At 43.0% G+C, this 24539-nt stretch overlaps 1 long non-coding RNA gene across 1 annotated transcript; it reads right to left on the reverse strand.

Moving 5' to 3' along the window:
• Positions 1-554: 554 nt before the first annotated feature.
• On the reverse strand, positions 555-1447 carry LOC119719931. Its single transcript, XR_005270023.1, has 2 exons — positions 815-1447; positions 555-654 (listed from the first exon to the last, which is right to left on the reverse strand). It is a non-coding gene; the product is annotated as an uncharacterized LOC119719931 (long non-coding RNA).
• Positions 1448-24539: the final 23092 nt, after the last annotated feature.

Consider the following 24539-nt stretch of genomic DNA (forward strand, 5'->3'; position numbering starts at 1 on the left):
TATATGGCTTTTCTTGACTCCCATGCATTTGCACTAAGTCTAGTCGGGCACCATTTGCAGTCATCAGCCGAAATTTGAGGCAAAAAATCAGGTAAAAAAAAAAAAGCCGCGTCGCTGCACCACTTTTTGGGCAAGCTCCACACCAGAAACCGGAGACTTTTTTTTTTGGCCTTAAGTTCATACTTCGGTTATCATCCCTTTCTTTGTGTGATACCTTTTTTGAGAGGACACCCTGTGTATTTTATGTCCGTTTATTCTTTACTTGACTTGACAGTTGGATGGACAGGCTTCCTCTAGCGTCGATTACCAACGACACATTTAGCGGGCTGATCAAACTCCACCAGCTGTAAGTTTGAAACGACTCCTGTTTGTTTATGATGTCACAGCACAAAATGCAATTTTAATTTGCATATCATAAGCGTTGGGCATCAATCTGACTCTCTCCATAGTTACTGAAGTGAAGCGACGCGTGTGCGTCGGTTCCGCTTTTACGTGAGCAGTCAGCCCATGTGGTTTGAGGTTTGATGCCTCGGTAAGGAAGACTGTACAAAATGTTGATGTTCACTGAGCTTTTATTCTAGTTCCAGTAAATAATCCCAGCAAGATAATCCTGGCGAATTAGTTCCAGCAAATTAATCGCAGCAAATTAAAAACCTAAATGAAAATGATAGTGTTTACGATTGTAAATACATGTGATTACAATAAACACAATGTTTTGAATTCACTTGACAATAAAGTTATTATATCAACATGAATGTGAATACAGTTGCATGTAGTGTCACTGTCCGATATGGCACGGAGCTATAAAACTTACCCAGCACCTCGTCTATGTGCAGTTATACAAATGTAAATCTCAGGTGCGGGAGGCTACAGAGCTTCTGTAATACAATGTTAAAATTATACAATATAAATGACATATAAGGGGATGATATGATATTAAATAACCCACAAATTACATCTGAAAAAGTACCCAAATGATTATTGTTATTGCTTTGTGAGCCCCTAAGATATACATGTAACGTGAGAATCGTATGTACGCGCGCCACAGTGATAAGCTGGGGTCAAGGGTCATGCGAATCCAAACAATGCAGTGCAGAATGTATGCAACTTACATGCCCTGTGGCGCTACGTGTACAGTGCACAGAGAAACGTATCACGTGGAGAAAGTTTTCAGACTTTGTCCACGGACAAGACCATCAGAAAATTCCCATTTGTGTCAATAATAAGAATGACATAACATGAAAATGAATATGAACATACCCAGTAGTTGATTATTGTTAGCCTGGTATATGTGGGTTGTCTGGCTCGATTCCTGGAGCTTGTAAAATGATGTGTTTTCGGCATAAATTCAAAGAGGCAGCTCACAGAAAACGCATTAAGACAACAGAGAGAGAGAAAAGTGGGCGGAGCGTCAGAAGACGCTTATCAATATTCATGATCCCTACATTACCATTAACCATTTTCTTTCGAGTGACAGTAGCGTATCCAGACTTTGATATCAGGCGGGGGGGGGGGGGGGGGCAACCGCACATCCGCGCCGAAATGTAGAAGAATTTTTTTCTTCTCCGGACACTTGGCCTCCGTAAAATAAAAAAGTAGGGGGAGGGGGAGACTATTACCTTTCTTCCAAATGGAGGCGCTCGTCAAAACTGACCATTATTGTGCATACTGGAAAAGCTATGCCGATTTTCATGGCGCATCGTAATGATTTTTGAGCTGTTTTTTTTTTTAAGTTGATGTCAGAAATCTCTAACCATTGATGGAAACACTTACTGAAGAACAAATATTTCAAAAAAAATCCGCCAGGGGGGGGGGGGGGGGGGAGTTGCAACTTCTGCCCTCCCCCCTCTGGATACGCCACTGTCGAGTGAGAGTAACATGTGTCCATTAAAATAGCTGTTTAGTTCCAGAAGACTTTAACAAAAAGGAGTTAATCAGGTTCCTTTTACTTTGATTGAACAAAATAAAACTGTTTTTTTTTATGTATTGTTTGGAATTAATCGAAATTGGGTACTTGAATTCTTCCCAAGTAATAGTTGCCCACACATTTATTATAGACTTTGAAAAAAGGCCTACTTGCAAATTATAATATTAATTCATCTACTAATTTTTCACGAATTAACTTGAATGAATATCTTCATGGACCACACATTTTAATATTTCTCGATGGGAGAAATAAAAAAACAAATCTAAATCTATCGAATGTTTAAATAAAAAATGAAGTGGAATTTGAGGTACATATACCGTGCTGATATTTCAACTGAAAAGTGACAATCATTACTTTGAATAGAAAGTACCCTTTAATAGTACTTTTAACACAATCTAAATTTACAGATTTTGAAGAGTATTCCAGCTTTGTTATATATTTTTCATTTGATTCGACAGAGAATCCAGTGGGTAGAACTGGAAATTGGATTTGATAGCCGCTTTATTATCAGTTGGCGTTATTTTACAAATCTTTTCAAATGTTCGCAAAGCACCGAATATATGCTGGGATTATATCCTGCCAATTAAATTTTTTATTTTATTTGGGTCAAGAGTCAGAAAAATATTTAAAAAAAAGTCAACCCCAATCTATAATGGATCACTTTAAATTCACTTGCACCACCTCATGACATCAATCGGAAGATGTGTTGATTGTGCTTGTTTCGAGTTTCAAATCGAAAAAAAAATAATATTTGTTATTCCGTTTCTTTTTTTTAAGGTCATTAACGTTGAAAGACACAACTAGCAACCAAATTCACCGAACTTTAGTTATTGAATTGTTGCTTCATAAATTTGAATTATTTGCTGCCGGACAATATTTCCGCTATCGATTGGCGGGTTCATTTATCCGCAAAATGAAAACCTTTTTTCAGAGAGTTGGAGACATCCAAAATCGGACTTGTTTAGTTTAACATAACATACAAACTGAAACTTTGTTACAGGGGAAAAAAATCCTTTTTTAAAAGAGAACATGTATGGATTTTAAATTTTGTGAAGTAATTATAAGATCGCTTATCCCCATGGTAATATTATTGATTCGACAGTTATCTGATCAATCTGCCGCTCGTGTCGATTTTCCCCCTCACCTTTGGTGGACTCTCCAATCTCCAAGGCCTGTAAGTTTGATGTGGTTCGTGTTTTAGTCGTTGTTAATTAAAGTGTACTATGCAAGCTTTATGTGTTTCTTAAGCTATCTAAATAGGAACCAAACTCACTCCTACAAAAGCGAACGTTAACCACCTTAATAATTTACAAAAAGGTCTTTTGTGGTCATTTGTTTTAAATTTGGTTTATATATACAAACACAGTTGTTCAACTTAGTAAATATATACAGTCAGGTTATGTAATGGACCTTTGTGATATTTAAGTGATATCAATTCTCTGTCTTTTCTCCTTCTGTCTTTTTTCCAATCTGATAAGACTTCAATAGGGAAGTCACAATATTGATTTGTTTTTAAAATTAACAACATAGATGTAACAGATGATAATAACTACTTCCATCACAATGTGTCATCAAACGAAATAATATAATATGCTGCGATGTGATGTCTTTGGAATAGTATTCAATTTTATCACTAAATGATCAAATTATTTATAAGCAGCAAAATTTCCATTGATCTTCTCCTGTTGGTTATATCATATGCGTTGTGCAAAATGTAGGCTAACTCCATGCACACATCTCGATCACTGTGAATGCATTTCATACTGTACTTTCGTATGAAGAACTTTGTACATGACACCCTATTGACAATTGTGTGACAAAAGTGAGATCCTGTAAACAGGAGAATAGCCAATCAACAGCCACGAGTTTTAACCAATTGCTTAGAAGGCTTGGAGGGGCATCCAACCAATAAGAATTCTTGTTCTGTGACACTTGGCAAGGCCTGGCTATGGGCCAATGTAGGGTTGGTTCTTTACATTCTAGAAGTAAAATCCTTTTTTAAAAGAGAACATGTATGGATTTTAAATTTTGTGAAGTTTAACATAACATACAAACTGAAACTTTGTTACAGGGGAAAAAATCCTTTTTTAAAAGAGAACATGTATGGATTTTAAATTTTGTGAAGTAATTATAAGATCGCTTATCCCCATGGTAATATTATTGATTCGACAGTTATCTGATCAATCTGCCGCTCGTGTCGATTTTCCCCCTCACCTTTGGTGGACTCTCCAATCTCCAAGGCCTGTAAGTTTGATGTGGTTCGTGTTTTAGTCGATGTTAATTAAAGTGTACTATGCAAGCTTTATGTGTTTCTTAAGCTATCTAAATAGGAACCAAACTCACTCCTACAAAAGCGAACGTTAACCACCTTAATAATTTACAAAAAGGTCTTTTGTGGTCATTTGTTTTAAATTTGGTTTATATATACAAACACAGTTGTTCAACCTAGTAAATATATACAGTCAGGTTATGTAATGGACCTTTGTGATATTTAAGTGATATCAATTCTCTGTCTTTTTCTCCTTCTGTCTTTTTTCCAATCTGATAAGACTTCAATAGGGAAGTCACAATATTGATTTGTTTTTAAAATTAACAACATAGATGTAACAGATGATAATAACTACTTCCATCACAATGTGTCATCAAACGAAATAATATAATATGCTGCGATGTGATGTCTTTGGAATAGTATTCAATTTTATCACTAAATGATCAAATTATTTATAAGCAGCAAAATTTCCATTGATCTTCTCCTGTTGGTTATATCATATGCGTTGTGCAAAATGTAGGCTAACTCCATGCACACATCTCGATCACTGTGAATGCATTTCATACTGTACTTTCGTATGAAGAACTTTGTACCTGACACCCTATTGACAATTGTGTGACAAAAGTGAGATCCTGTAAACAGGAGAATAGCCAATCAACAGCCACGAGTTTTAACCAATTGCTGAGAAGGCTTGGAGGGGCATCCAACCAATAAGAATTCTTGTTCTGTGACACTTGGCAAGGCCTGGCTATGGGCCAATGTAGGGTTGGTTCTTTACATTCTAGAAGTAGAAAGTTTAGGCGGGATGGACAAGTTGCTGGCCAGTCACTTTTGTCTCAGCCTCTGAAGAAACAACTTGGATAGCAAATTTTACTTCACAATTTTTAATTCTTATACATTCTTACAAATCTGGAGTGGGCCTGGCCGGGACACAGCGTTTTTGTTTTGGGCGAGATTGGCCCGTTCCCTGTCGAAAACTTCTAAAAGGATCTTCCAGCGGGGATTGGAGCTGACTAATTAAACTGACAGATCTGACACCTGCATCAACGTTAACTTCCACCTCCTGAGCAGCAGTGTGACACCAGTGGTCAACGGCACGGACTTAACAGTGCTTGGCTGAACTCGATAAGGACAATTATCTACGTTTCACTACATCAGTTGATGAACTGTGACATTGTGGACGATGCCGCGACCAAAACGGACAGCACCACCACCGTCACGTTTAGCGGACATCGACACGGACCATGCCCATGATGGAGTACAGCCAAGTAAGCGGCGTCGAGGGGCCAAATTGTCTACCAGATCAAGTGATCAAGAATCGTCTCAAGGTATAGGGCAAGGTCCCAGTTTCGGTACGGCCACTCCTATCATTTCTGATACCACTAATATCGACAATACATTAATCCCATCCGTTGGCACACCTTTGGGTTACCATGTTTCTTTGTCTATTAAAGAAAAGATTTGGAATGGTAGTTATGTGGATATGTCCACGCTGTATCAGGAGCCTGCGGCAACCGCTATTGCTCGGGCAGAGGATGAGGAATTTGCCATCACAGTTGAGGGCAACAAAATGGTTGTCCGCAAATCCTCTGCCCTGCACCGAGGAAAGATTGACACATTTGATAAGTGGGCCTCCGCTTTCAATACATTTGTGGCAATGTTTGTGCAAAAACATCCGCAGCGCGCCCCTGAGTTGTTAAAGTATTCCGAGACTGTTCGGCTTGCGGCACGCCAGTTTCCAGGGTTCGGATGGCGTAAATACGATGAGCAGTTTCGCCTCCGCCAAGAACATAACCCCTCTCGCTCGTGGGGAGTGATTGATTCCGAACTCTGGCTGACTGTCGCGGCCGCCCAAACAGTTTCGACCATGACCGGCGGCCCGAGTGGCTCCGGCACTTTGCAACGCTCAGGCCTTGATAGTGAAGTTCCCATGGTTTCCAAACGTATCGGGGTTTGTTTTGCGTTCAATGGGGTGCACGGATGTCACTTCCGTGGATGCAAATATGTACACAAATGTAGTAAGTGTTCATGCACGGGCCATGGGGCTGCGGTATGCAAAATGGGGAGTTCGGCTGCCGGGTCCCCTTTTTCTTGGCGTATAAGGACCAAGTCCGTAAGTCCAATGATCAGGCTGGACAACACCTTTCCAAACCTGGCCAGGCTGCTTATTCCCGGCAAGCAAATAGAGTACCAGGTACTAAGGCCTCCTCTGGGATTTATTTTTGTCCCTCCAACACCAATTAAGCTCTTTGTTCTAAGGAAATGGTTGGACCAATATCCCATTCAACGTGATGCTCATCTGCTAGAGAGAGGTTTTTCACAAGGTTTTTCACCACAATACAAAGGTCCAAGGCACAGTGGCGTCACCAGACTTTTCAGTCTGGGGGGGCAAAAGGGGGGGGGGGGTGAGCACCAGCATTTGATGGGGGGGGGGGGCACTTAGGTGGATACGGATCGCCGTCCTGGGGGAGGGGTCTAAGGGGAGGGGGTGCCCCCCTCCCCTTTTGAAAATTTTCGCATACGGAGGATAGGCTAGATGCAAAATGGTGCCACATTTGATGCTAAGTTCGATCTGAAGATATCTCCAGAAATTGCTATTTTTGAGGTAATGATTTTAACAACGCGCAGAATTTTGCAGAGGATAGGGGGGCACCAGCATTTGATGGGGGGGGGGGCACTCGGGGGCACTAGGTTTTCCAGGGGGGGGGGGCACGTGCCCCCCCCCCCCGGCCCCCCTTGGCGACGCCACTGCCAAGGCATAGTAGGCAGGCAGGTTGCTTACCTTCAGCAGCTGCTCACCCCGAAATAGTAAAAGAAAAACTCCAAAAAGAAATAGACCTAGATAGAATTGCAGGCCCATTCACAACCCCACCTTTCCCAACTTTGCAGTGCTCGCCCATTGGTTTGGTACTGTTGCGTTCCCGCAAATTGCGTAGTTTACTTCTTTCCCAACCAATCCATTCCACTCCGTGCACAGCGTAATGCTTGCAGCGATCCTGTGTGCCCTCACACAGCGCGAATCTTTATACCACGAAGTCTTAGACACAAGCCCGAGTGTGCAGCACATTGTACAGTACGCTATTGTATAGCGCGCAATGCGTGTAGCACTCACTGCTATTGAACATGTACCGCCATGGGACATGTACTTTGGACTTAGCCATTTTCCGTCTTCCCTTCCCCGGAGTCGATGCGAATTCCCCTCACACACCTTACCTCGCATCCGACCCACATTGACCCCAAGCATTTAGCGAATGTGGCTCGCTAAAACCTACCCGTGTATTCACCCCTTAGTGACCCCGTACACCCCAGCGAGTGTGTCCCGCTAACCCACTGGCCGAGACCTACGGTAGCTAGAGGTCTGCAGGTTACGTCCTTCATCTGAAGGGCGGATCCAGAACACAATTTGGGGGGGGGGGCAAACAAAATTTTGGTCCCCCAAAAAGTGGGTCAAAAAAATTAAGGCCTGGGGTTCGGGGCCCGCTTAAGGGCCCCGAAAAATTTTTGGATTCTAGATGCTCTGTGGTGCGATCTGAGGCAATTTCTGACCACTTTAACCAATGTTTTTTTGAGGAAAAGATGGTGGTGTACTCATTGCCTGCCTTTATTGCGATGTCACATTAAAAAAAAAAAAAATTGGTTTCGTTTTTTTTGGGGTGGGGGGCCATGGCCACCTTTGGCCCCCCCCCCTGGATCCGCCCTTGCTTCATCTCATAGTTTTACTCCATGGAATTAGTGTGTAGATTCCTACCTAGTCTAGAGACTAAGTCTTGTACACAAACCTATGTACCGAGAAGTTATTCCCTTTCCCTTTTCCTTGAGGATCAGTTCCCCGTAAGGTACCCACGAGTGATCCTACTTCGACCGCTAACCACTGCTCTCGGACTTTCTCCCACTAGAATGTCTAAGTTAGTCGTGTACAAATCTCCCATAGAGAACTTTCCCCATGCCTTTGTACAAGGATGCATTATTCATAACTACCAGAATCCAATGCTCCCATTGGCTAAGACGCGCACCCAAAAGTGTATATAAAGCGCGCAGAAATGGCAGTTCTGGTCATTGTTGTACTGGGCTCTTCCCCAGTAGATTATTGAGCTTAGCTCTGACCTACACAGAGCTCCCGCATATGATGCATTAGATTGTTGATCTGGGCTCTGACCCCGACAGAGTTCCTGACATGTACACGTAGATTATCGAGCTGTCCGCTCACTGGCCATAGACCCTATTCTGTACCAGATAATCATGTACGCCTTAACAGTTTAAACAGTTCCAAGACAACCTCGACCGACGGTTAAACGGAATTGTCAAACTGATCAAAGATAACCCGCCAACAAGCAGAAATCCGCCAAGCCTGCTGAAGCCAAGAAACAGCAGATGGATGTTACTTGTTTCAAATGTGGCAAGCCCGGCCACTTTGCAAACAAGTGCCCCGACTTAGCGGCCAAGGAGGTCGTCGTCATACAGACGGAAAACTAACGCAGACCGTGCCGTCCGGCCTGGCACCGGTCTGTCCCATTGAACAGAACACTATCCGAATGGGTAGACAGCAATTTCAAGGCATGTCTGCATTTTTGCGAGTGCAGATATGCGACCAAGACAGCGAACTTTTAGTCGACACCGGAGCGGCGGTGACCATCATTTCTTCAGGACTTTTCAGCCAGATCCCTGCTGAAAAACGCCCTTAACTCAAACCCCCGTGCAAAAGCACAAAACTAGAAACTGCAAACAAGGAACTCATTGACATTGAAGGTGTTGCCACAATCGACATGATGATTGGTGAACAGCACTTCCAATGGGATGCATTTGTCGCCCCCATCAGCGATGAAGGAATCCTTGGCTATGACTTTCTATACCACTATGATTGCATATTGGAGGCACGCAACGGCATACGAATTGCCGGTAACTGGGTTCAGTGGACAGTCCAAGGAGCCCCTTCTCCGTGTAGTTAAGATCGCACTGAAGCAGAACACCACAATTCCAGCACGCAGCGAGTGGGTAGCAGAGGGTATAGCTGATCATCACAAACTGAGTTCCATGTATGCAGTCGTTGAACCTGCCAACCTTCGTCACAATGTTGTGGTTGGCAGCTCACTCATTGATCCCCGCCGAGAAGACATCGGCATCCCCGTCCGGCTTGTGAACACATCACCCGAGAACATTGAACTTCAAGCAGGTACAACGCTTGGATATCTGCATGAAGTTGATGCGGTTGAACTCATAGCCGAGCAGGAAAACTGTGAAACCGATCACCTCTATCGAGTAATGCGTGTGTGCAGAGAGCATGTCCGTCCAACGTCATACGCAGTCAACCCAGTCAGTCCCGCCGTCCCCGACACCCCAAATCCTTCTGAAAGTGGTCAGAAAACCTACAGAAACTGTACGAGAGGAGTTGTGAAAACCTGTCCACACACCAGCAGAAAGCATTGTGTGAACTTTTGGCCAGCCACGAGAACACTTTCGCCAAATCCGCGGAGGATTTGGGAAAAACGTAAATAGTGCAGCACACTATTGACACCGGCGACGCACGCCCCATACGACAGCCTCCCCGCCGTCCCCCCAAGGCATTTCAGGGTGAGGAGGAGAAAGTTCTCGAGAGCCAACTCAAGGCGGGTGGATCCGCGAGTCAAAATCCCCCTGGGCATCACCAATGGTTTTTGTCAGGAAAAAGGACGGCACAACTCGTCCGTGTGTCGACTATCGTAAGCTGAACGATGTTACGCGCCGTGACGCGTATCCCCTACCCCGTGTTGATGACTGCCTAGATTGCCTAAGTGGGGCAAAAATCTTCAGCACCCTCGATCTGCAGTCGGGCTACTGGCAGATTGAAGTGAAGAAGGAAGACCGTCCCAAAACCGCGTTCGTAACCCGAAGTGGACTGTACGAGTACGTGACCATGCCTTTTGGGTTATGCAACGCACCCAGTATACTTTGAGCGCTGTATGGAGCTAGTACTCAAAGGTTTGCAATGGCGAACTCTGCTGATATATCTAGACGATATCATCATCCTGTCATCAACATTTTCCGAGCATATTGAGCGTCTTGGTGAAGTCCCACGCCGACTAGGAAACGCTGGACTGAAGCTGAAACCGAGCAAGTGTGAACTCTTCCAGACGGAAGTTCTGTTCCTCGGTCACATCATCACACCAGATGGTGTCAAACCAGACCCTAGTAAAGTTTCTGCTGTGCAGAACTGGCCCACCCCCAAGAACATAACTGAAGTACGCTCTTTCCTGGGACTGTGTTCTTACTACCGTAGGTTCATAGCCCAATTCGCCACGATAGCCAGCCCCTTACATCGTCTGTTAGAGGCCGGACAGACGTTTAAGTGGACTCATGACTGTCAAGCGGCTTTTGAGAAATTAAAGGCCGCCCTCACCGGCAACGAAGTCATGTCATACCCCAATGATGATGGGTTGTTCATCATTGATACCGATGCTTCAGATAGTGGCATCGGAGCCACTCTATCGCAACTCCAGTGGTGTGATCGGACCCAGAGGGAGGAAGAACGGCCGATAGCATATGCTAGTCGGTCGATGACAAAGCGGCAGCGTCGCTACTGCACTACGAGGAGAGAACTCCTCGCAATCGTCACCTTCCTTCAGTACTTCTGAAACTACCTACTGGGCAAACAGTTCCTCATCAGAACTGACCACAGCGCTCTTCGATGGGTCATGTCTTTTCGTGAGCCTGTCGATCAGATGGCAAGATGGCTTCAAATCTTGTCTCAGTTCGACTTCAAAATCGAACATCGACCAGGGAGGAAACATGGCAACGCAGATGCCCTCTCTAGGGTGCCATGTGACCCCGACGACTGTCCGTGCTACGACGGAGCGACCATACTCGCTGAGCTCCCCTGCGGCAGTTGCGAGAAGTGCAAAGCCAAAAGCGAGCTGTGGTCCGATTTTTCGAAAGTCGACGATGTGGTCCCCCTTTCGACCAAACGAGTAAACGCTACCTCTGCTGAAGTTCAATTCCCAAAGAGAACTTCAGCTGCTGACGTTCTCTTTGTCTCTTGCTGACGTTCGAGCAATGACGTCAACCCTCAGGCCAAACCCGTATCCCCACGGACAGTCCTCGTACTGATGGCAACGTTGGTAACCCTCCTACTGGTTCCTGTGTGCAGCATTGGTAAACTTATTTGGCGCTCGTGCAGTGAGTTTACCTGCAGCGACTTTGACGATGGACAGTTCAAATGTCGTTTTTCGCACACAGCCACGCCTACTGGAGAAACTCTCTGTGGGCAAGCCAATTTGCCCACAGCCATTCGGGTAGTACGGCCGAACAACCAAACTAAACCTGCTATAAAAACCTCTGATGCAGCTGGAACAGAGTTGAACTGCAACGCGCCCTGCATCCCGCAAAAGGATGCCGATGCCGGTTCAAGTGCTGGGCAGCAACTTGCAGACCAATCGAATCCAACCGGACAGCAAGACGACCAAGATGGTGAGGTCACGAGTGATCGTACCCCTTCTATCGCCCCCGCCGGTCTCAGCGCCGGACGAACCACATCTTGGGTCGGTGGCTACACGACAGAGGAAATAGCTAAACTGCAGAGAGCAGATCCAGACCTGAGGATCATCATGGAGTTGATGACCAAATCACCTGAGAGACCAAACAGAGACCAGATAGCACGCGAAAGTCCCCCCCCCCACTAGGAACTTGTGGTTGCTATGGCAACAGCTGGTGCTGAAAGACAGTGTTCTTTTTAAAAGATGAGTAACTCCTGACCAGACCCAATCTTACCTGCAACTTGTGATTCCTCGAGAACTGCAGAGTGCCGTTCTTCAAGCTGCACACGACGCCGTCACCTCTGCTCACCTCGGGGTGAAGAAAACTGCTTAGAAGATCAAATGCCAGTTTTACTGGTACAGGCTTAAGGAAACAGTTCGTGACTGGGTCCGCAAGTGTGCTAAGTGTGGTGCCCGCAAAAGGCCACACACAACCCCCAGAGCACACCTCGAGGATTATCGAGTCGGCGCGCCGATGGACAGACTGGTCACGGACATTCTTGGTCCATTCCCTATCAGTGACAATGGGAACAAATACATCCTTTTAGTCGGTGACCAATTCACAAAGTGGATGGAGGCTTACCCGATTCCCGACCAAAAGGCAGAGACGGTGGCTCATGAGTCTTATGAGTCCCATCTCATGCAACAAATTTGTAAGCTGTTGGAAATCCACAAGACTCAAACTCAAATTGGTGACTTGGTGTACATGCGAGACAGCACAAAAACCCCTGGGTTATCTCCCAAGCTAAAACGAGCTAAATGGGCAGGCCCCTGCGTCATTCTCAGAACATTGAGTGATCTTCTGTTTGAAGTCCGGTTCAAGCAACGGGGAAGAACAAAAATTCTTCACCATGACCGACTTAAGCAGTATCTCAGTGACGAGGTCCCAAAATGGATGCTGGACCTTCGTAAAACTTTGATGGAGAAGGGTTCTCTTTCAAAGGATGATGCCGTCCCCCGCAGTAACGCCAGGAAAACATCCAGCACCAAACGCGCTGACGCCCCGTCCTCAGCCCCGCCCGCTACAGTATCTGTTTCCCCGACACCAACTGTAGCGCCCTCTGCGACAGGAACTTCGCCCTTGTCAGAGAGGAGGAGTACCCGTTCTAAGAGAAGGCCAGCGAGACTTCAGGATTATTTCTAGTCTCCCACCTCCATCTTTCACGACGCTTATTCATGGTCGATGAACTGCGCGGAGTGAATGAACTCAGTGTTTCACCCTCCATCGCTATGGACACTGAACTTTTATTTTCGTCGTTTTAGATGAATATTTTCCTTCTTTTTTTTGTTTGATTATCTCTCATTTATCCGCATTTAAAGGAAATGTGCCCGTTCGTTGTTTTCTTTATGTTCACTTTTAAGTTTTACACTTTTTGCATGTTTTTAGCGCTCCATTTATCTTTGATTTTCCTTAACTCTTGTTATTCAGTAATTCCTTTTTATTACAACGAGGACGTTGTAAATCTAGGGGGAGATAGTGTTGCGTTCCCGCAAATTGCGTAGTTTACTTCTTTCCCAACCTATCCATTCCACTCCGTGCACAGCGTAATGCTTGCAGCGATCCTGTGTGCCCTCACACAGCGCAAAGCTTTACCACGAAGTCTTAGACACACGTAGAAGTGTGCAGCACATTGTACAGTACGCTATTGTTTAGCGCGCAATGCGTGTAGCACTCACTGCTATTGAACATGTACCGCCATGGGACATGCACTTAGGACTTAGCCATTTTCCGTCCTCCCCGGAGTCGATGCGAATTCCCCTCACACACCTTACCTCGCATCCGACCCACATTGACCCCAAGCATTTAGCGAATGTGGCTCGCTAAAACCTACCCGTGTTTCACCCCTTAGTGACCCCGTACACCCCAGCGAGTGTGACCCGCTAACCCACTGGCCGATACCTACGGTAGCTAGAGGTCAGGTTACGTCCTTCATCTCATAGTTTTACTCCATAGAATTAGTGTGTAGATTCCTACCTAGTCTAGAGACTAAGTCTTGTACAAAAACCTATGTACCGAGAAGTTATTCCCTTTCCCTTTTCCTTGAGGATCAGTTCCCCGTAAAGTACCCACGAGTGATCCTACTTCGCCCGCTAACCACTGCTCTCGGACTTTCTCCCACTAGAATGTCTAAGTCAGTCGTGTACAAATCTCCCATAGAGAACTTTCCCCATGCCTTTGTACAAGGATGCATTATTCATAACTACCAGAATCCAATGCTCCCATTGGCTAAGACGCGCACCCAAAAGTGTATATAAAGCGCGCAGAAATGGCAGTTTTGGTCATTGTTGTACTGGGCTCTTCCCCAGTAGATTATTGAGCTGAGCTCTGACCTACATAGCCTTGGTCAATGCTCTCGTCGTAATTCGTCCCGTACGCGGTCAATCGTCGGCATATATCCTCATGCGCTATGCACATGCATGTCAAATTACAGCGCAAACAGCGACCTCACGCGGCCACTATTTTATATGCAAATCAGTTAAGACGATCTCGAGCCTTGGTTCAATCGTCGGCAAAAGCTTATGTTGCGCTGGATTTCTAGCGCACGACCTCGTATGCGAATACAGATAAGTGTAGGCGGGGCTAATATGTGGAGTGTCCAATCACACCTTGGTAAATCCGGACGTCATCAAATTATTTGCAGCTATTCGCCTTTTGCGGACGTGACAGTAACCACAGTTTTTGTGCATTTGTGCCGTGTGCAGAGACACACAACGTGTACGTGTATGGATTATGTACGGTGCCACGTTTCATAATTCACTATGCAAGTTTCCACGCAACGATCGACCAATAAGAAAACGACATTTAAGGTCAGCTAAGGCTATTAACATAATGAGCACCACCCCCAAAACCTTACATGGACGATTGAACCAAGGCTCGAGCTCGTCCTCAACTGATTTGCATATAAAAATAGTGGCCGCGTGAGGCCGCTGTTCGCGCTGTAATTTTACATGCATGTGCATAGCGCGTGAGGATATATGCCGACGATTGACCTCGTACGGGACGAATAACGACGAGAGCATTGACCAAGGCTATGACCTACACAGAGCTCCCGCATATGATGCATTAGATTGTTGATCTGGGCTCTGACCCCGACAGAGTTCCTGACATGTACACGTACATGTAGATTATCGAGCTGTCCGCTCACTGGCCATAGACCCTAGTCTGTACCAGATAATCATGTACGCCTTAACTTTACATTGTATATAGTACGCCCTCTATTGACCTGAGATGTAAATAATCCCGAATAAAGTACCAGTGTGTTTGTAAGATATTTGTATCTGACTCTTTATTTGATAATGTCTCTCACCCCAGAGAGACGTTACAGTACCTAAACGTGAACCTAATACATTCCGGCTCATTCACCATCTTTCCTTCCCGGCAGGGCATTCAGTAAACGATTTCATTGATAAACAAGATTGCACAGTAAATTATGCCTCGTTTGATGAGGCAGTGCAGTTAGTGATGACAGCAGGACAGGGAGCATGGTTGGCAAAGTCGGACATTAAATCTGCTTTCAGATTTACTTCCAGTTAACTCGGCTGATTACGATCTTTTGGGTTTTACATTCGAGGGAAAGTTTTATTATGATACATGCTTGCCAATGGGATGTTCCATTTCGTGTTCCCTTTTTGAGAAGTTCAGTACATTTCTAGAGTTCAAGGTGAAGGAGATTGCGGAGAGTTTGATGGTCACTCACTATTTAGATGATTTCTTATTTGTAGGGCCGAGTGCACATTCTTGCCAGGCACTCTTGCAGGCCTTTGAGTCGGTATGCACAGTACTTGGTGTGCCCATTGCACAAGAAAAAACAGAAGGTCCCTTTCAGAAATTAACATATTTAGGCTTAGAGATTGATGCCCTGGCTAAGCAGGTCCGAGTCCCTATGACTAAAGTAAGTGCACTCAATGACCAGTTACACTCAACTTTGAGTAAGAAAAAGATCACACTAGTATATGCACTGCAGTCATTAATTGGTTCGCTTAATTTTATCTGTAAAGCCATTGCGCCTGGGCGGGCATTTATGGGACGCCTTATTGCCCTTACACGAGGGGTCTCTCAATCTCATCACAGAATCCGGCTCAATCAAGGGGCAAGACAAGACCTACTTAGGTGGATCGAATTTCTGAAACATTTCAATGGGGTTTCCCCCTTTGTGGAGCATGAATGGCAATCTAACACTTCCATGCAATTGTACACGGATGCAGCTGCCAGTATTGGCTTTGGTGCATGTTTTGGTTCACAGTGGGTTCAAGGTAAATGGTCCCCAGTCTTACTAAAGACCAAACCCTCCATTGCATTGTTAGAATGTTACCCTATCCTGGTTGCTATTAAGTGTTGGGGCCGGGCACTATCCAATCAACGGGTGTTATTTCACTGTGATAACTTAGCTGTAGTTCATATAATTAACCAGCAAACATCTCGTTGTCCGAGAATAATGCACCTTTTGCGACTTTTATGTTGGAATGCTTAAACTTTAATATCCAGTTTAAAGCTGTACATGTTCCCGGCACAAACAATGACATTGCTGATGCTCTGTCCCGTTTCCAGACAGAACGGTTCCGAGCGATGCTTCCCGGGGCAGCGAGCACGATGACTCCTTTACCCATCCTCCCTCAAATCTGGTAGGCCAGGAGATGGCACGTACGTACGCTTGCTGTCGGCGGCTTTCTCGCCTCACACTCATAGGGCATATGCATCGGGTTGGAGTGCATTTTGTAGATTTAGAAAACACATACGAACAAACTTGCCCGCTTCTGTAGCAGAAACTAGAGAATTCATTGCTTGGTTATCCTTACAAGGTTTGGCACACGCCACTATTACCACTTACGTATCTGGGGCTTGGTTATTTTCATAAAATTCGGGGGTGGCCTGACCCTACTAAAGATTTCATTGTTTCCAAACTCATGCAAGGCTGTCGCAGGGATCGCAACAGGGTCGATGAACGCCTGCCAATGTCTCTACCGTTGCTTGCCCAAATTATTGAGGCATTTACACATGTATGTTCCTCACAATATGAAGCTACACTCTTTAAAGCTGCAGTGACTTGTGCATTCTTTGGCTTCATACGCTTGGGCGAATTTACTGCCATTTCAAAGACCAAGTTACAAGAATCTCTGTTGCATATTTCTGACATTGAGTTTTGTGACCGGGCATCAACCCAGCAATCAGTGGTGATTTCTTTTCCATACAGTAAAAACAATAAAACTGGTGCTCCACAAAGGGTTAAACTAGTCACCACACACAACTCAGCACTGTGTCCAGTAATGGCCTTGCAGGGATTCGCCCCTCAGGCCATGGCCCTCTTTGTTGTCATTTTGACGGGTCCCCATTGACCGCCTACCAATTTAATGCGGTCCTCAAAAAGGCTTTGACTTTCTGTGGGAAAGGAGACTTGCATTATCGTCCCCATTCCTTTCGAATTGGGGCGGCAACTACTGCATATGAATTAGGTGTTCCATCAACTGACATTCAACAAATGGGACGTTGGCGGTCAGAAGCAGTATTGACCTACATTCGCCCCATGCCTGTGGTCACCATCTCCCATATTTAAAACAATTTATGGCGGTCCACTCTTTGCCCTAATCTGGTTTTCATTGTATATCTGTCTTCACAGGCCCAGTATGGATCATTGGGGATTCAATAATACGCTGGGCGGCGAGACCCCTAGAGGTTAATATACCAGTACTGTGGCGTGGCAAGAGCGGCGCCGGTATCGGTGATCTCCCAAATTTATTACACGATATGCAGGGCCCACCTCCTTCAATTATCATAGTTCATTTAGGTACCAATGACCTGGGTAATATTGATTTTTTTCTCAATCCGACAGAGGTTAGTTATTTATATGCAGTGTTGTCGGGAACTGTACCCCCACGCCACATTACTTTGGTCAGAGATCTTGCCAAGGGCTTTTTATTTTGGAGCCAACCCCCAGGAGGCGATGGACAGGCAAAGGCGGTCTGTCAACAGGTGGGCGCGTTCTCGTTGCGGCCGCCTTGGTGCCTTCTCAATAAGGCACAATCAATTTAATCGGACAAGTTTCAATCTTCACAGACGTGATGGTGTCCATCTGTCTCCTGAAGGGAACTTGATTTTCAGGGCAAACCTTTGCTGTGCCATTAGGCAATCTCTGCAGCCGCAGGTGGGGTAGGGTGTAGACATAGGGTGTTTTCTTCCTTGGGCCGCGCTCTGCGCGTGTGGCATTTTTTGAAGCGGATAAAACACCCCATGGTTCATTAAAGGGAATATACATCATTTGCTTTTGCTGTAATTTTCAGAAATGGATGGAATTGGGGGGTTGGAAATATATAGCAAATATAGTTACACTGACTTTTTTGAGGTTTTGGGTTCGAAAATGCTATAAAAACCAAGAAAAACAATCATTTTCCTGTAGTCTGGTTCCCTGACTCCATTTAAGAAGAAACAGAGCAGTTTACATATATTGGAGAATTATAAGGTCAGGGAATCAGTCTAGCTGGCTTGTACCCGTTCATAGGTGTGTAATCGATTGCAAACAAGTGCGATGGTCAACTGGGGCCAGTATTTGAAACAAAGCCATTTTTTTCCAACGCTGATCGGCCGATCAGCGTTGGAAATTGATACAAAAATACCACTTTTCTTGAAAATGACAGTATACTAGGTGCCATGATTTTACAGGATGCTTTACACTGTCATTCACTAACAGTCCAGCAAGGTATTTCAAAATGATTTGGTAGTTTTAGTTTTTGATGTTTGCAAATGTTGTATTTTCCCTTTAATGATTTTTTTACTCCTGCCATTACGTTTTTGTAAATAATACTTAGGTTAATCAAAGCACAGTGTGCAACATTATGTAAGTAATTTAATGAGTAGTAAGTATTTTATTGTTGCTGTCAACATGTCTTCCCCTGAGTCAGTACAACAGGGGAGGAAGAACCGTTCCGTCTTCTGTAAGTTCAAACGAAAAAAGAACGGTGCATCAAAATCTTTTGTGGACTTGGCATACAATGTATGTACATAGAAACAATTTATCATAAGCTTTGTGGTGATATAAAGTTTACTGGCACTTTCTTAATAGTTTTTCAGTTCGGCCTATCGTAAATAGGTCATTTATTGCATTGATGATTGAGCTGTGGTGCTCCGAGTCAAATGGTGCTTGGAGCTGCCCTTGGGCCTTTGTGGGTGCCCAAAAAACGGAAGAGCTATGGTCTCCGAGTCAAATGGTGCTCGGATGAGCTGTTGGTGCTCTGGGCCTTTGTGGTGCCCAAAATGTGAATATTGATATTAATAATAATGTGCTACATGGATGATGGGTCGGCTGCCCAGATTTCGGTACCCAACATTTTTGAATAAAAACCTTCTGGCTGAGGCGTGCACACACACATTTTCTGTGTTGTTTGTGTTTTTTTTAATTTGTCTGCTTATCTATTATAAATATTTTGCTGTATATGATGTCCCCCCAAAAAAACTACAAAGGTATAATATGAACTAAGCGAGGACCAGAGGGATGCATTTAATATATCATTGGAAAGCTTACTGCTTTAATGGTTATTAAGTTTATACTTCGGTTATCATCCCTTTCTTTGTGTGATACCTTTTTTTGAGAGGACACCCTGTGTATTTTATGTCCGTTTATTCTTTACTTGACTTGACAGTTTGATGCAAAATCTTTCTCTAGCGTCGATTACCAACGACACATTTAGCGGGCTGATCAATCTCCAACGGCTGTAAGTTTGATACGACTCCTGTTTATTTATGATGTCACAGCAGAAAGTGCAAGTTTTATTTGCATATAATAAGCGTTGGGCATCAATCTGACTCTCTCCATAGTTACCATTAACCATTTTCTTTCGAGTGACAGTAGCGTATCCAGATTTTGATATCAGGCGGGGGGGGGGGGGGGGGGGGCAGCCGCACATCCGCGCCGAAATGTAGAAGAATTTTTCTTCTTCTCCGGACACTTGTCCTCCGTAAAATAAAAAAGCGGGGGGGGGGGGGGGAGGGGGGGGGTGGGGGTGAGACTATTACCTTTCTTCCAAATGGGGGCGCTCGTCAAAACTGACCATTATTGTGCATACTGGAAAAGCTATGTCGATTTTCATGGCGCATCGTAATGATTTTTGAGCTGTTTTTTTTTAAGCTGATGTCAGAACTCTCTAACCACTTATGGAAATACTTACTGAAAAACAAATACTTCAAAAAAATCCGGGGGGGGGGGGGGGGGGGAGGGGAAGTTGCCCCCTCTGCCCCCCCCCCACCCCTCTCGATACGCCACTGTCGAGTGAGAGTAACATGTGTCCATTAAAATAGCTGTTTAATTTCAAAAGACTTTAATAAGGAGTTAATCAGGTTCCTTTTACTTTTTTTGCACAAAATAAAACTGTTATTTATGTATTGTTTGGAATTCATCGAAATTAGGTACTTGAATTCTTCCCACGTAATATTTGCTCACACATTTGTTATTGACTTTGAAAAAGGCCTACTTGTAATTTATATTATTAATTCATGTGCTAATTTTTCACGAATTAACTTGAATGAATGTCTTCATGGACCACACATTTTAATATTTCTCGATGGGAGAAATAAAAAATAAATCTAAATCTGTCCGATGTTTAAATAAAAATGAAGTGGTATTTGAGGTACATATACCGAGCTGACAGTTCAACTGAACAGTGACAATCATTAATTTGAATAGAACGTACACTTTAATAGTACGTTTAATACAATCTAAATTTACAGATTTTGAAGAGTATTCCAGCTTTGTTATATATTTTTCATTTGATTCGACAGTGAAATGATAAATTTTCCGCTCGCGTCGATTCCCGCTGGTGCACTTGATGGATTCTCCAATCTCGAAACCCTCTAAGTTTGACACTTGTTGATGTCACAAAAGATACTAAAGCTCAAAAATCATTGTAAGCTATTTGAATGGGAATCGAACTAAAACGAACTATCAATCTCGCACTCAATTTCTTTTCTCAACAATTCCTTTTTTTTTTATATTTGGATCGTGGCAAATATCTGTAGGGTACTTTCTCGCGTATATTTTGCATATAATTGCAGATGTTGGTTAATAGTTATTGAACTGTTGCTTCATAAATTTGAATTATTTGCTGCCGGACAATATTTCCGCTATCGATTGGCGGGTTCATTTATCCGCCAAATGAAAACCTTTTTTCAGAGAGTTGGAGACATCCAAAATCGGACTTTTTTAGTTTAACATAACATACAAACTTTGTTACAGGGAAAAAAATCCTGTTTTTAAGGAAAACATGTATGGATTTTAAATTTTGTGAAGTAATAATAAGATCGCTTATCCCCATGGTAATATAATTGATTCGACAGTTATCTGGTCAATCTGCCGCTCTTGTCGATTTCCCCCCTCACCTTTGGTGGACTCTCCAATCTCCAAGGCCTGTAAGTTTGATGTGGTTCGTGTTTTTTCGTTGTTAATTAAAGTGTAGAATGCAAGCTTTATGTGTTTATCTAAATAGGAACCAAACTCACTCCCACAAAAGCTAACGTTAACCACCTTAATAATTTACAAAAAGGGCTTTTGTGGTCATTTGTTTTAAATTTGGTTTATATATACAAACACAGTTGTTCAACCTAGTAAATATATACAGTCAGGTTATGTAATGGAGCTTTGTGATATTTAAGTTATATCAATTCTCTGTCTTTTTTCCTTCTGTCTTTTTTCTAATCTGATAAGACTTCAATAGGGAAGTCACAATATTGATTTGTTTTTAAAATTAACAACATAGATGTAACAGATGATAATAACTACTTCCATCACAATGTGTCTTCAAATGAAATAATATAATATGCTGCGATGTGATGTCTTTGGAATAGTATATTAGAAATATTTTGCTGTATATGATGTCCCCCAAAAAGAAAACTACAAAGGTATAATATGAACTAAGCGAGGACCAGAGGAATGCATCCAAGATATCATTGGAAAGCTTACTGCTTTAATGGTTATTAAGTTTATACTTCGGTTATCATCCCTTTCTTTGTGTGATACCTTTTTTTGAGAGGACACCCTGTGTATTTTATGTCCGTTTATTCTTTACTTGACTTGACAGTAGTTTGGAGAATCTTTCTCTAGCGTCGATTACCAACGACACATTTAGCGGGCTGATCAATCTCCACCAGCTGTAAGTTTGATACGACTCCTGTTTGTTTATGATGTCACAGCAGAAAATGCAATTTTAATTTGCATATCATAAGCGTTGGACATCAATCTGACTCTCTCTATAGTTTTAACCATTTTCAGTAGCGTATTCAGATTTTGATATCAGGCGGGGGGGGGGGGGGCAACCGCACACCCGTTTGAAATGTAGAAGATTTTTTTTCTCCGGACACTTGGCCTCCGTTAAAATAAAAACGCGGGGGGGGGGGGAGACTATTACCTTTCTTGACAGTTTGACGCACAATCTTTCTCTAGCGTTGATTACCAACGACGCATTTAGCGGGCTGATCAATCTCCGCGAGCTGTAAGTTGTTCGTTTATGATGTCACAGCGGAGAGTGCAATCTCCATTTGCATATCATAAGCTTTGGGCATCAATTGTAACTTGGCAGTTTGAATTCGTTAATGTAACAATGGAAACTAAAAGCTTCATGTAGTGCAGGCTATTGGAATGGGAATTAATTTCACATTAAAACATATCAATCTCATATACATTTTAAAAAGAAGACGCTAGTTCAGCAATTTGTTTTATTTATTTTGATCGTGGGCAATGTTTTTACGGCTCCGATTTAGTATAGTTTGCAAAATTGAAGTTAAATTACTTGCACGAGAGCAGCATGTCTTAATGGGTTTTGAAAAGACGTCTTTAACCATGGGTCACATGCTAAAAAAGAAAGAAAATGAAGGCCCCATAGTACAACACTTACTGAAAATTGGGATTTTACCACCGTTTTATTATCAGCTAGCTTTATCTTACAAATAGTTCTAATTTTTGCAAAGTACTGAGCATGACGGGATTATTTAATCTTGCCAATAATAGATAAGAAATTATTCTTGAAGCTTTTTAAACTGTATTTTATTCGGGGAAAGAGTCACAAAACATAACAGTAAAACTTTAATCTATATTGGATAACGTTAGTAACTTCCACCCCGCATTAATCGGAATAATATGATTAAATTATAAGTTCTCCGTTTTTTTTCGAGTTTGAACTCGAAAAGTAGATTTCTTTTCAATCGTTTTTTCCCTAGCAATATAGAAGTTATTCACTTTGAAACAGACATCTAACAACCAAATCCAGCAACATTTAGTTATTAAAATATTTTTTTTCAGAAAATGTGGATAATATTTTGGCTCTCAAATGCATAGCGGGTTAATTTATGCGCAAATTGAAAACCCTTTTTTTCAGAGAGTTGAAGACACCATTAATCGTACTTTTTTGGTTTAGATATATTATACAAATTGAAAATTTGTCAGGAGAAAACGCAAATGTTGTTTAGAGGAGCACATGCATTATTTTGTGAAGAAATATTAAGCGCGTTCTTCCCAACGGTAATATCTATTTTTTGCACTATATATCAACTGTGTCGTTCTCCATTTGATTCGACAGATTCTTGGCAAATCTTCCGCTCGTGACCATTCCACCTGGTACTTTTGGTGGACTCTCAAGTCTCAAATTTCTGTAAGTTTGATGTGGTTCGCATTTTGTTTTGGTTAATTGAAGAGTATGGGCGTCGCCGTAAAAAACGGAAAAAAGACAAACAAAAGGGAAAAGAGGTGCGAAGCCAATTGCTGTTAATTTGATAGGGGGGTAGGGCAAATGCTCCCCTGCTCACGCTCGGAAAAATGATAAATTGAGAACATGATGAAAAAGTTAAGGAATTTTGGGGAACAAATTTGCTTTGCCCCCCCCCTTGGAAAAAAATCCTGGCGACGCCCATGTTGAAGAGTATATACTGCAAGCTCTATTTGGATCTTAAACTATATCTATATAGGACCCGATCTCACTCTCACCAAAGCTAACGTTAACTATTGTATAAAAAGGGGCTTTTCGGTCATTTCTTTTAAATTTGGTTCATGCAAAAAAGGTATGTAATGGACATTTGCGATATTTCAGTATTATTTATAAATACCTTAGATAGTTTACCCATTCCCATTAGTCGAGAACCCGTCACGGGGCCGGTCTTAAATGGATGATAAAGACATGGCTGGCTGGTCTTAAACAATTGTCCTGTGTCACATGAAATACCGTTTTATTGGTTGAACGTCGCAATCCTCACGTACGTTAAAGCCAGAGTCCATCATTTGCAGCTATCCAAAAAGTAACTGGCGTATTATTGTTGAAAAACATACTTGGATGAAATATAGTAAGGAACTAAACGCCCTGTGAAATTATTCTTTCTGGCAAGCTGTCATTTTGAAGAAATCAACGAAAGAAGGCACAGTTGGAAATTTCTGTTAGTAGTTTTTTTTTTGTTATTCGGCGAAGCGCACGCAAGCGTTGACACGACGCACACGTCCGCGCGCGGTTGCTATAATTCGTCGGATCAGTGCGCGACATCGCGTAGCTGCAATTGGCTCAGTGAGAACATGGAGGAAGAAAATATTTTTATTTTCTTCCTACATGATGAGAACGTGTCTCGGACGCTGAATTCAAGCCCAATTCAAAACATAATTCAGCAACTTTTTATTTGAAATCAAGATGTTGTTTTTCTCGAAATATATATCTGAATAAAGCTGAGCTGAAACTTCATAAGGTTAGCTGTTCAGCGCCCTTCTTTAGAATTTGAGCACTATAGTTGCTTTAAACGAACAAAATGCACAAATTACAAATGATGGACTATACCTTTAAGGTAGTCTGGTTCCCAGACCAAAAGATTCTGACTATTCCT

This window comes from Patiria miniata, unplaced genomic scaffold (genome assembly GCF_015706575.1).
Source record: "Patiria miniata isolate m_02_andy unplaced genomic scaffold, ASM1570657v1 HiC_scaffold_9, whole genome shotgun sequence".
Lineage (NCBI taxonomy): Eukaryota > Metazoa > Echinodermata > Asteroidea > Valvatida > Asterinidae > Patiria > Patiria miniata.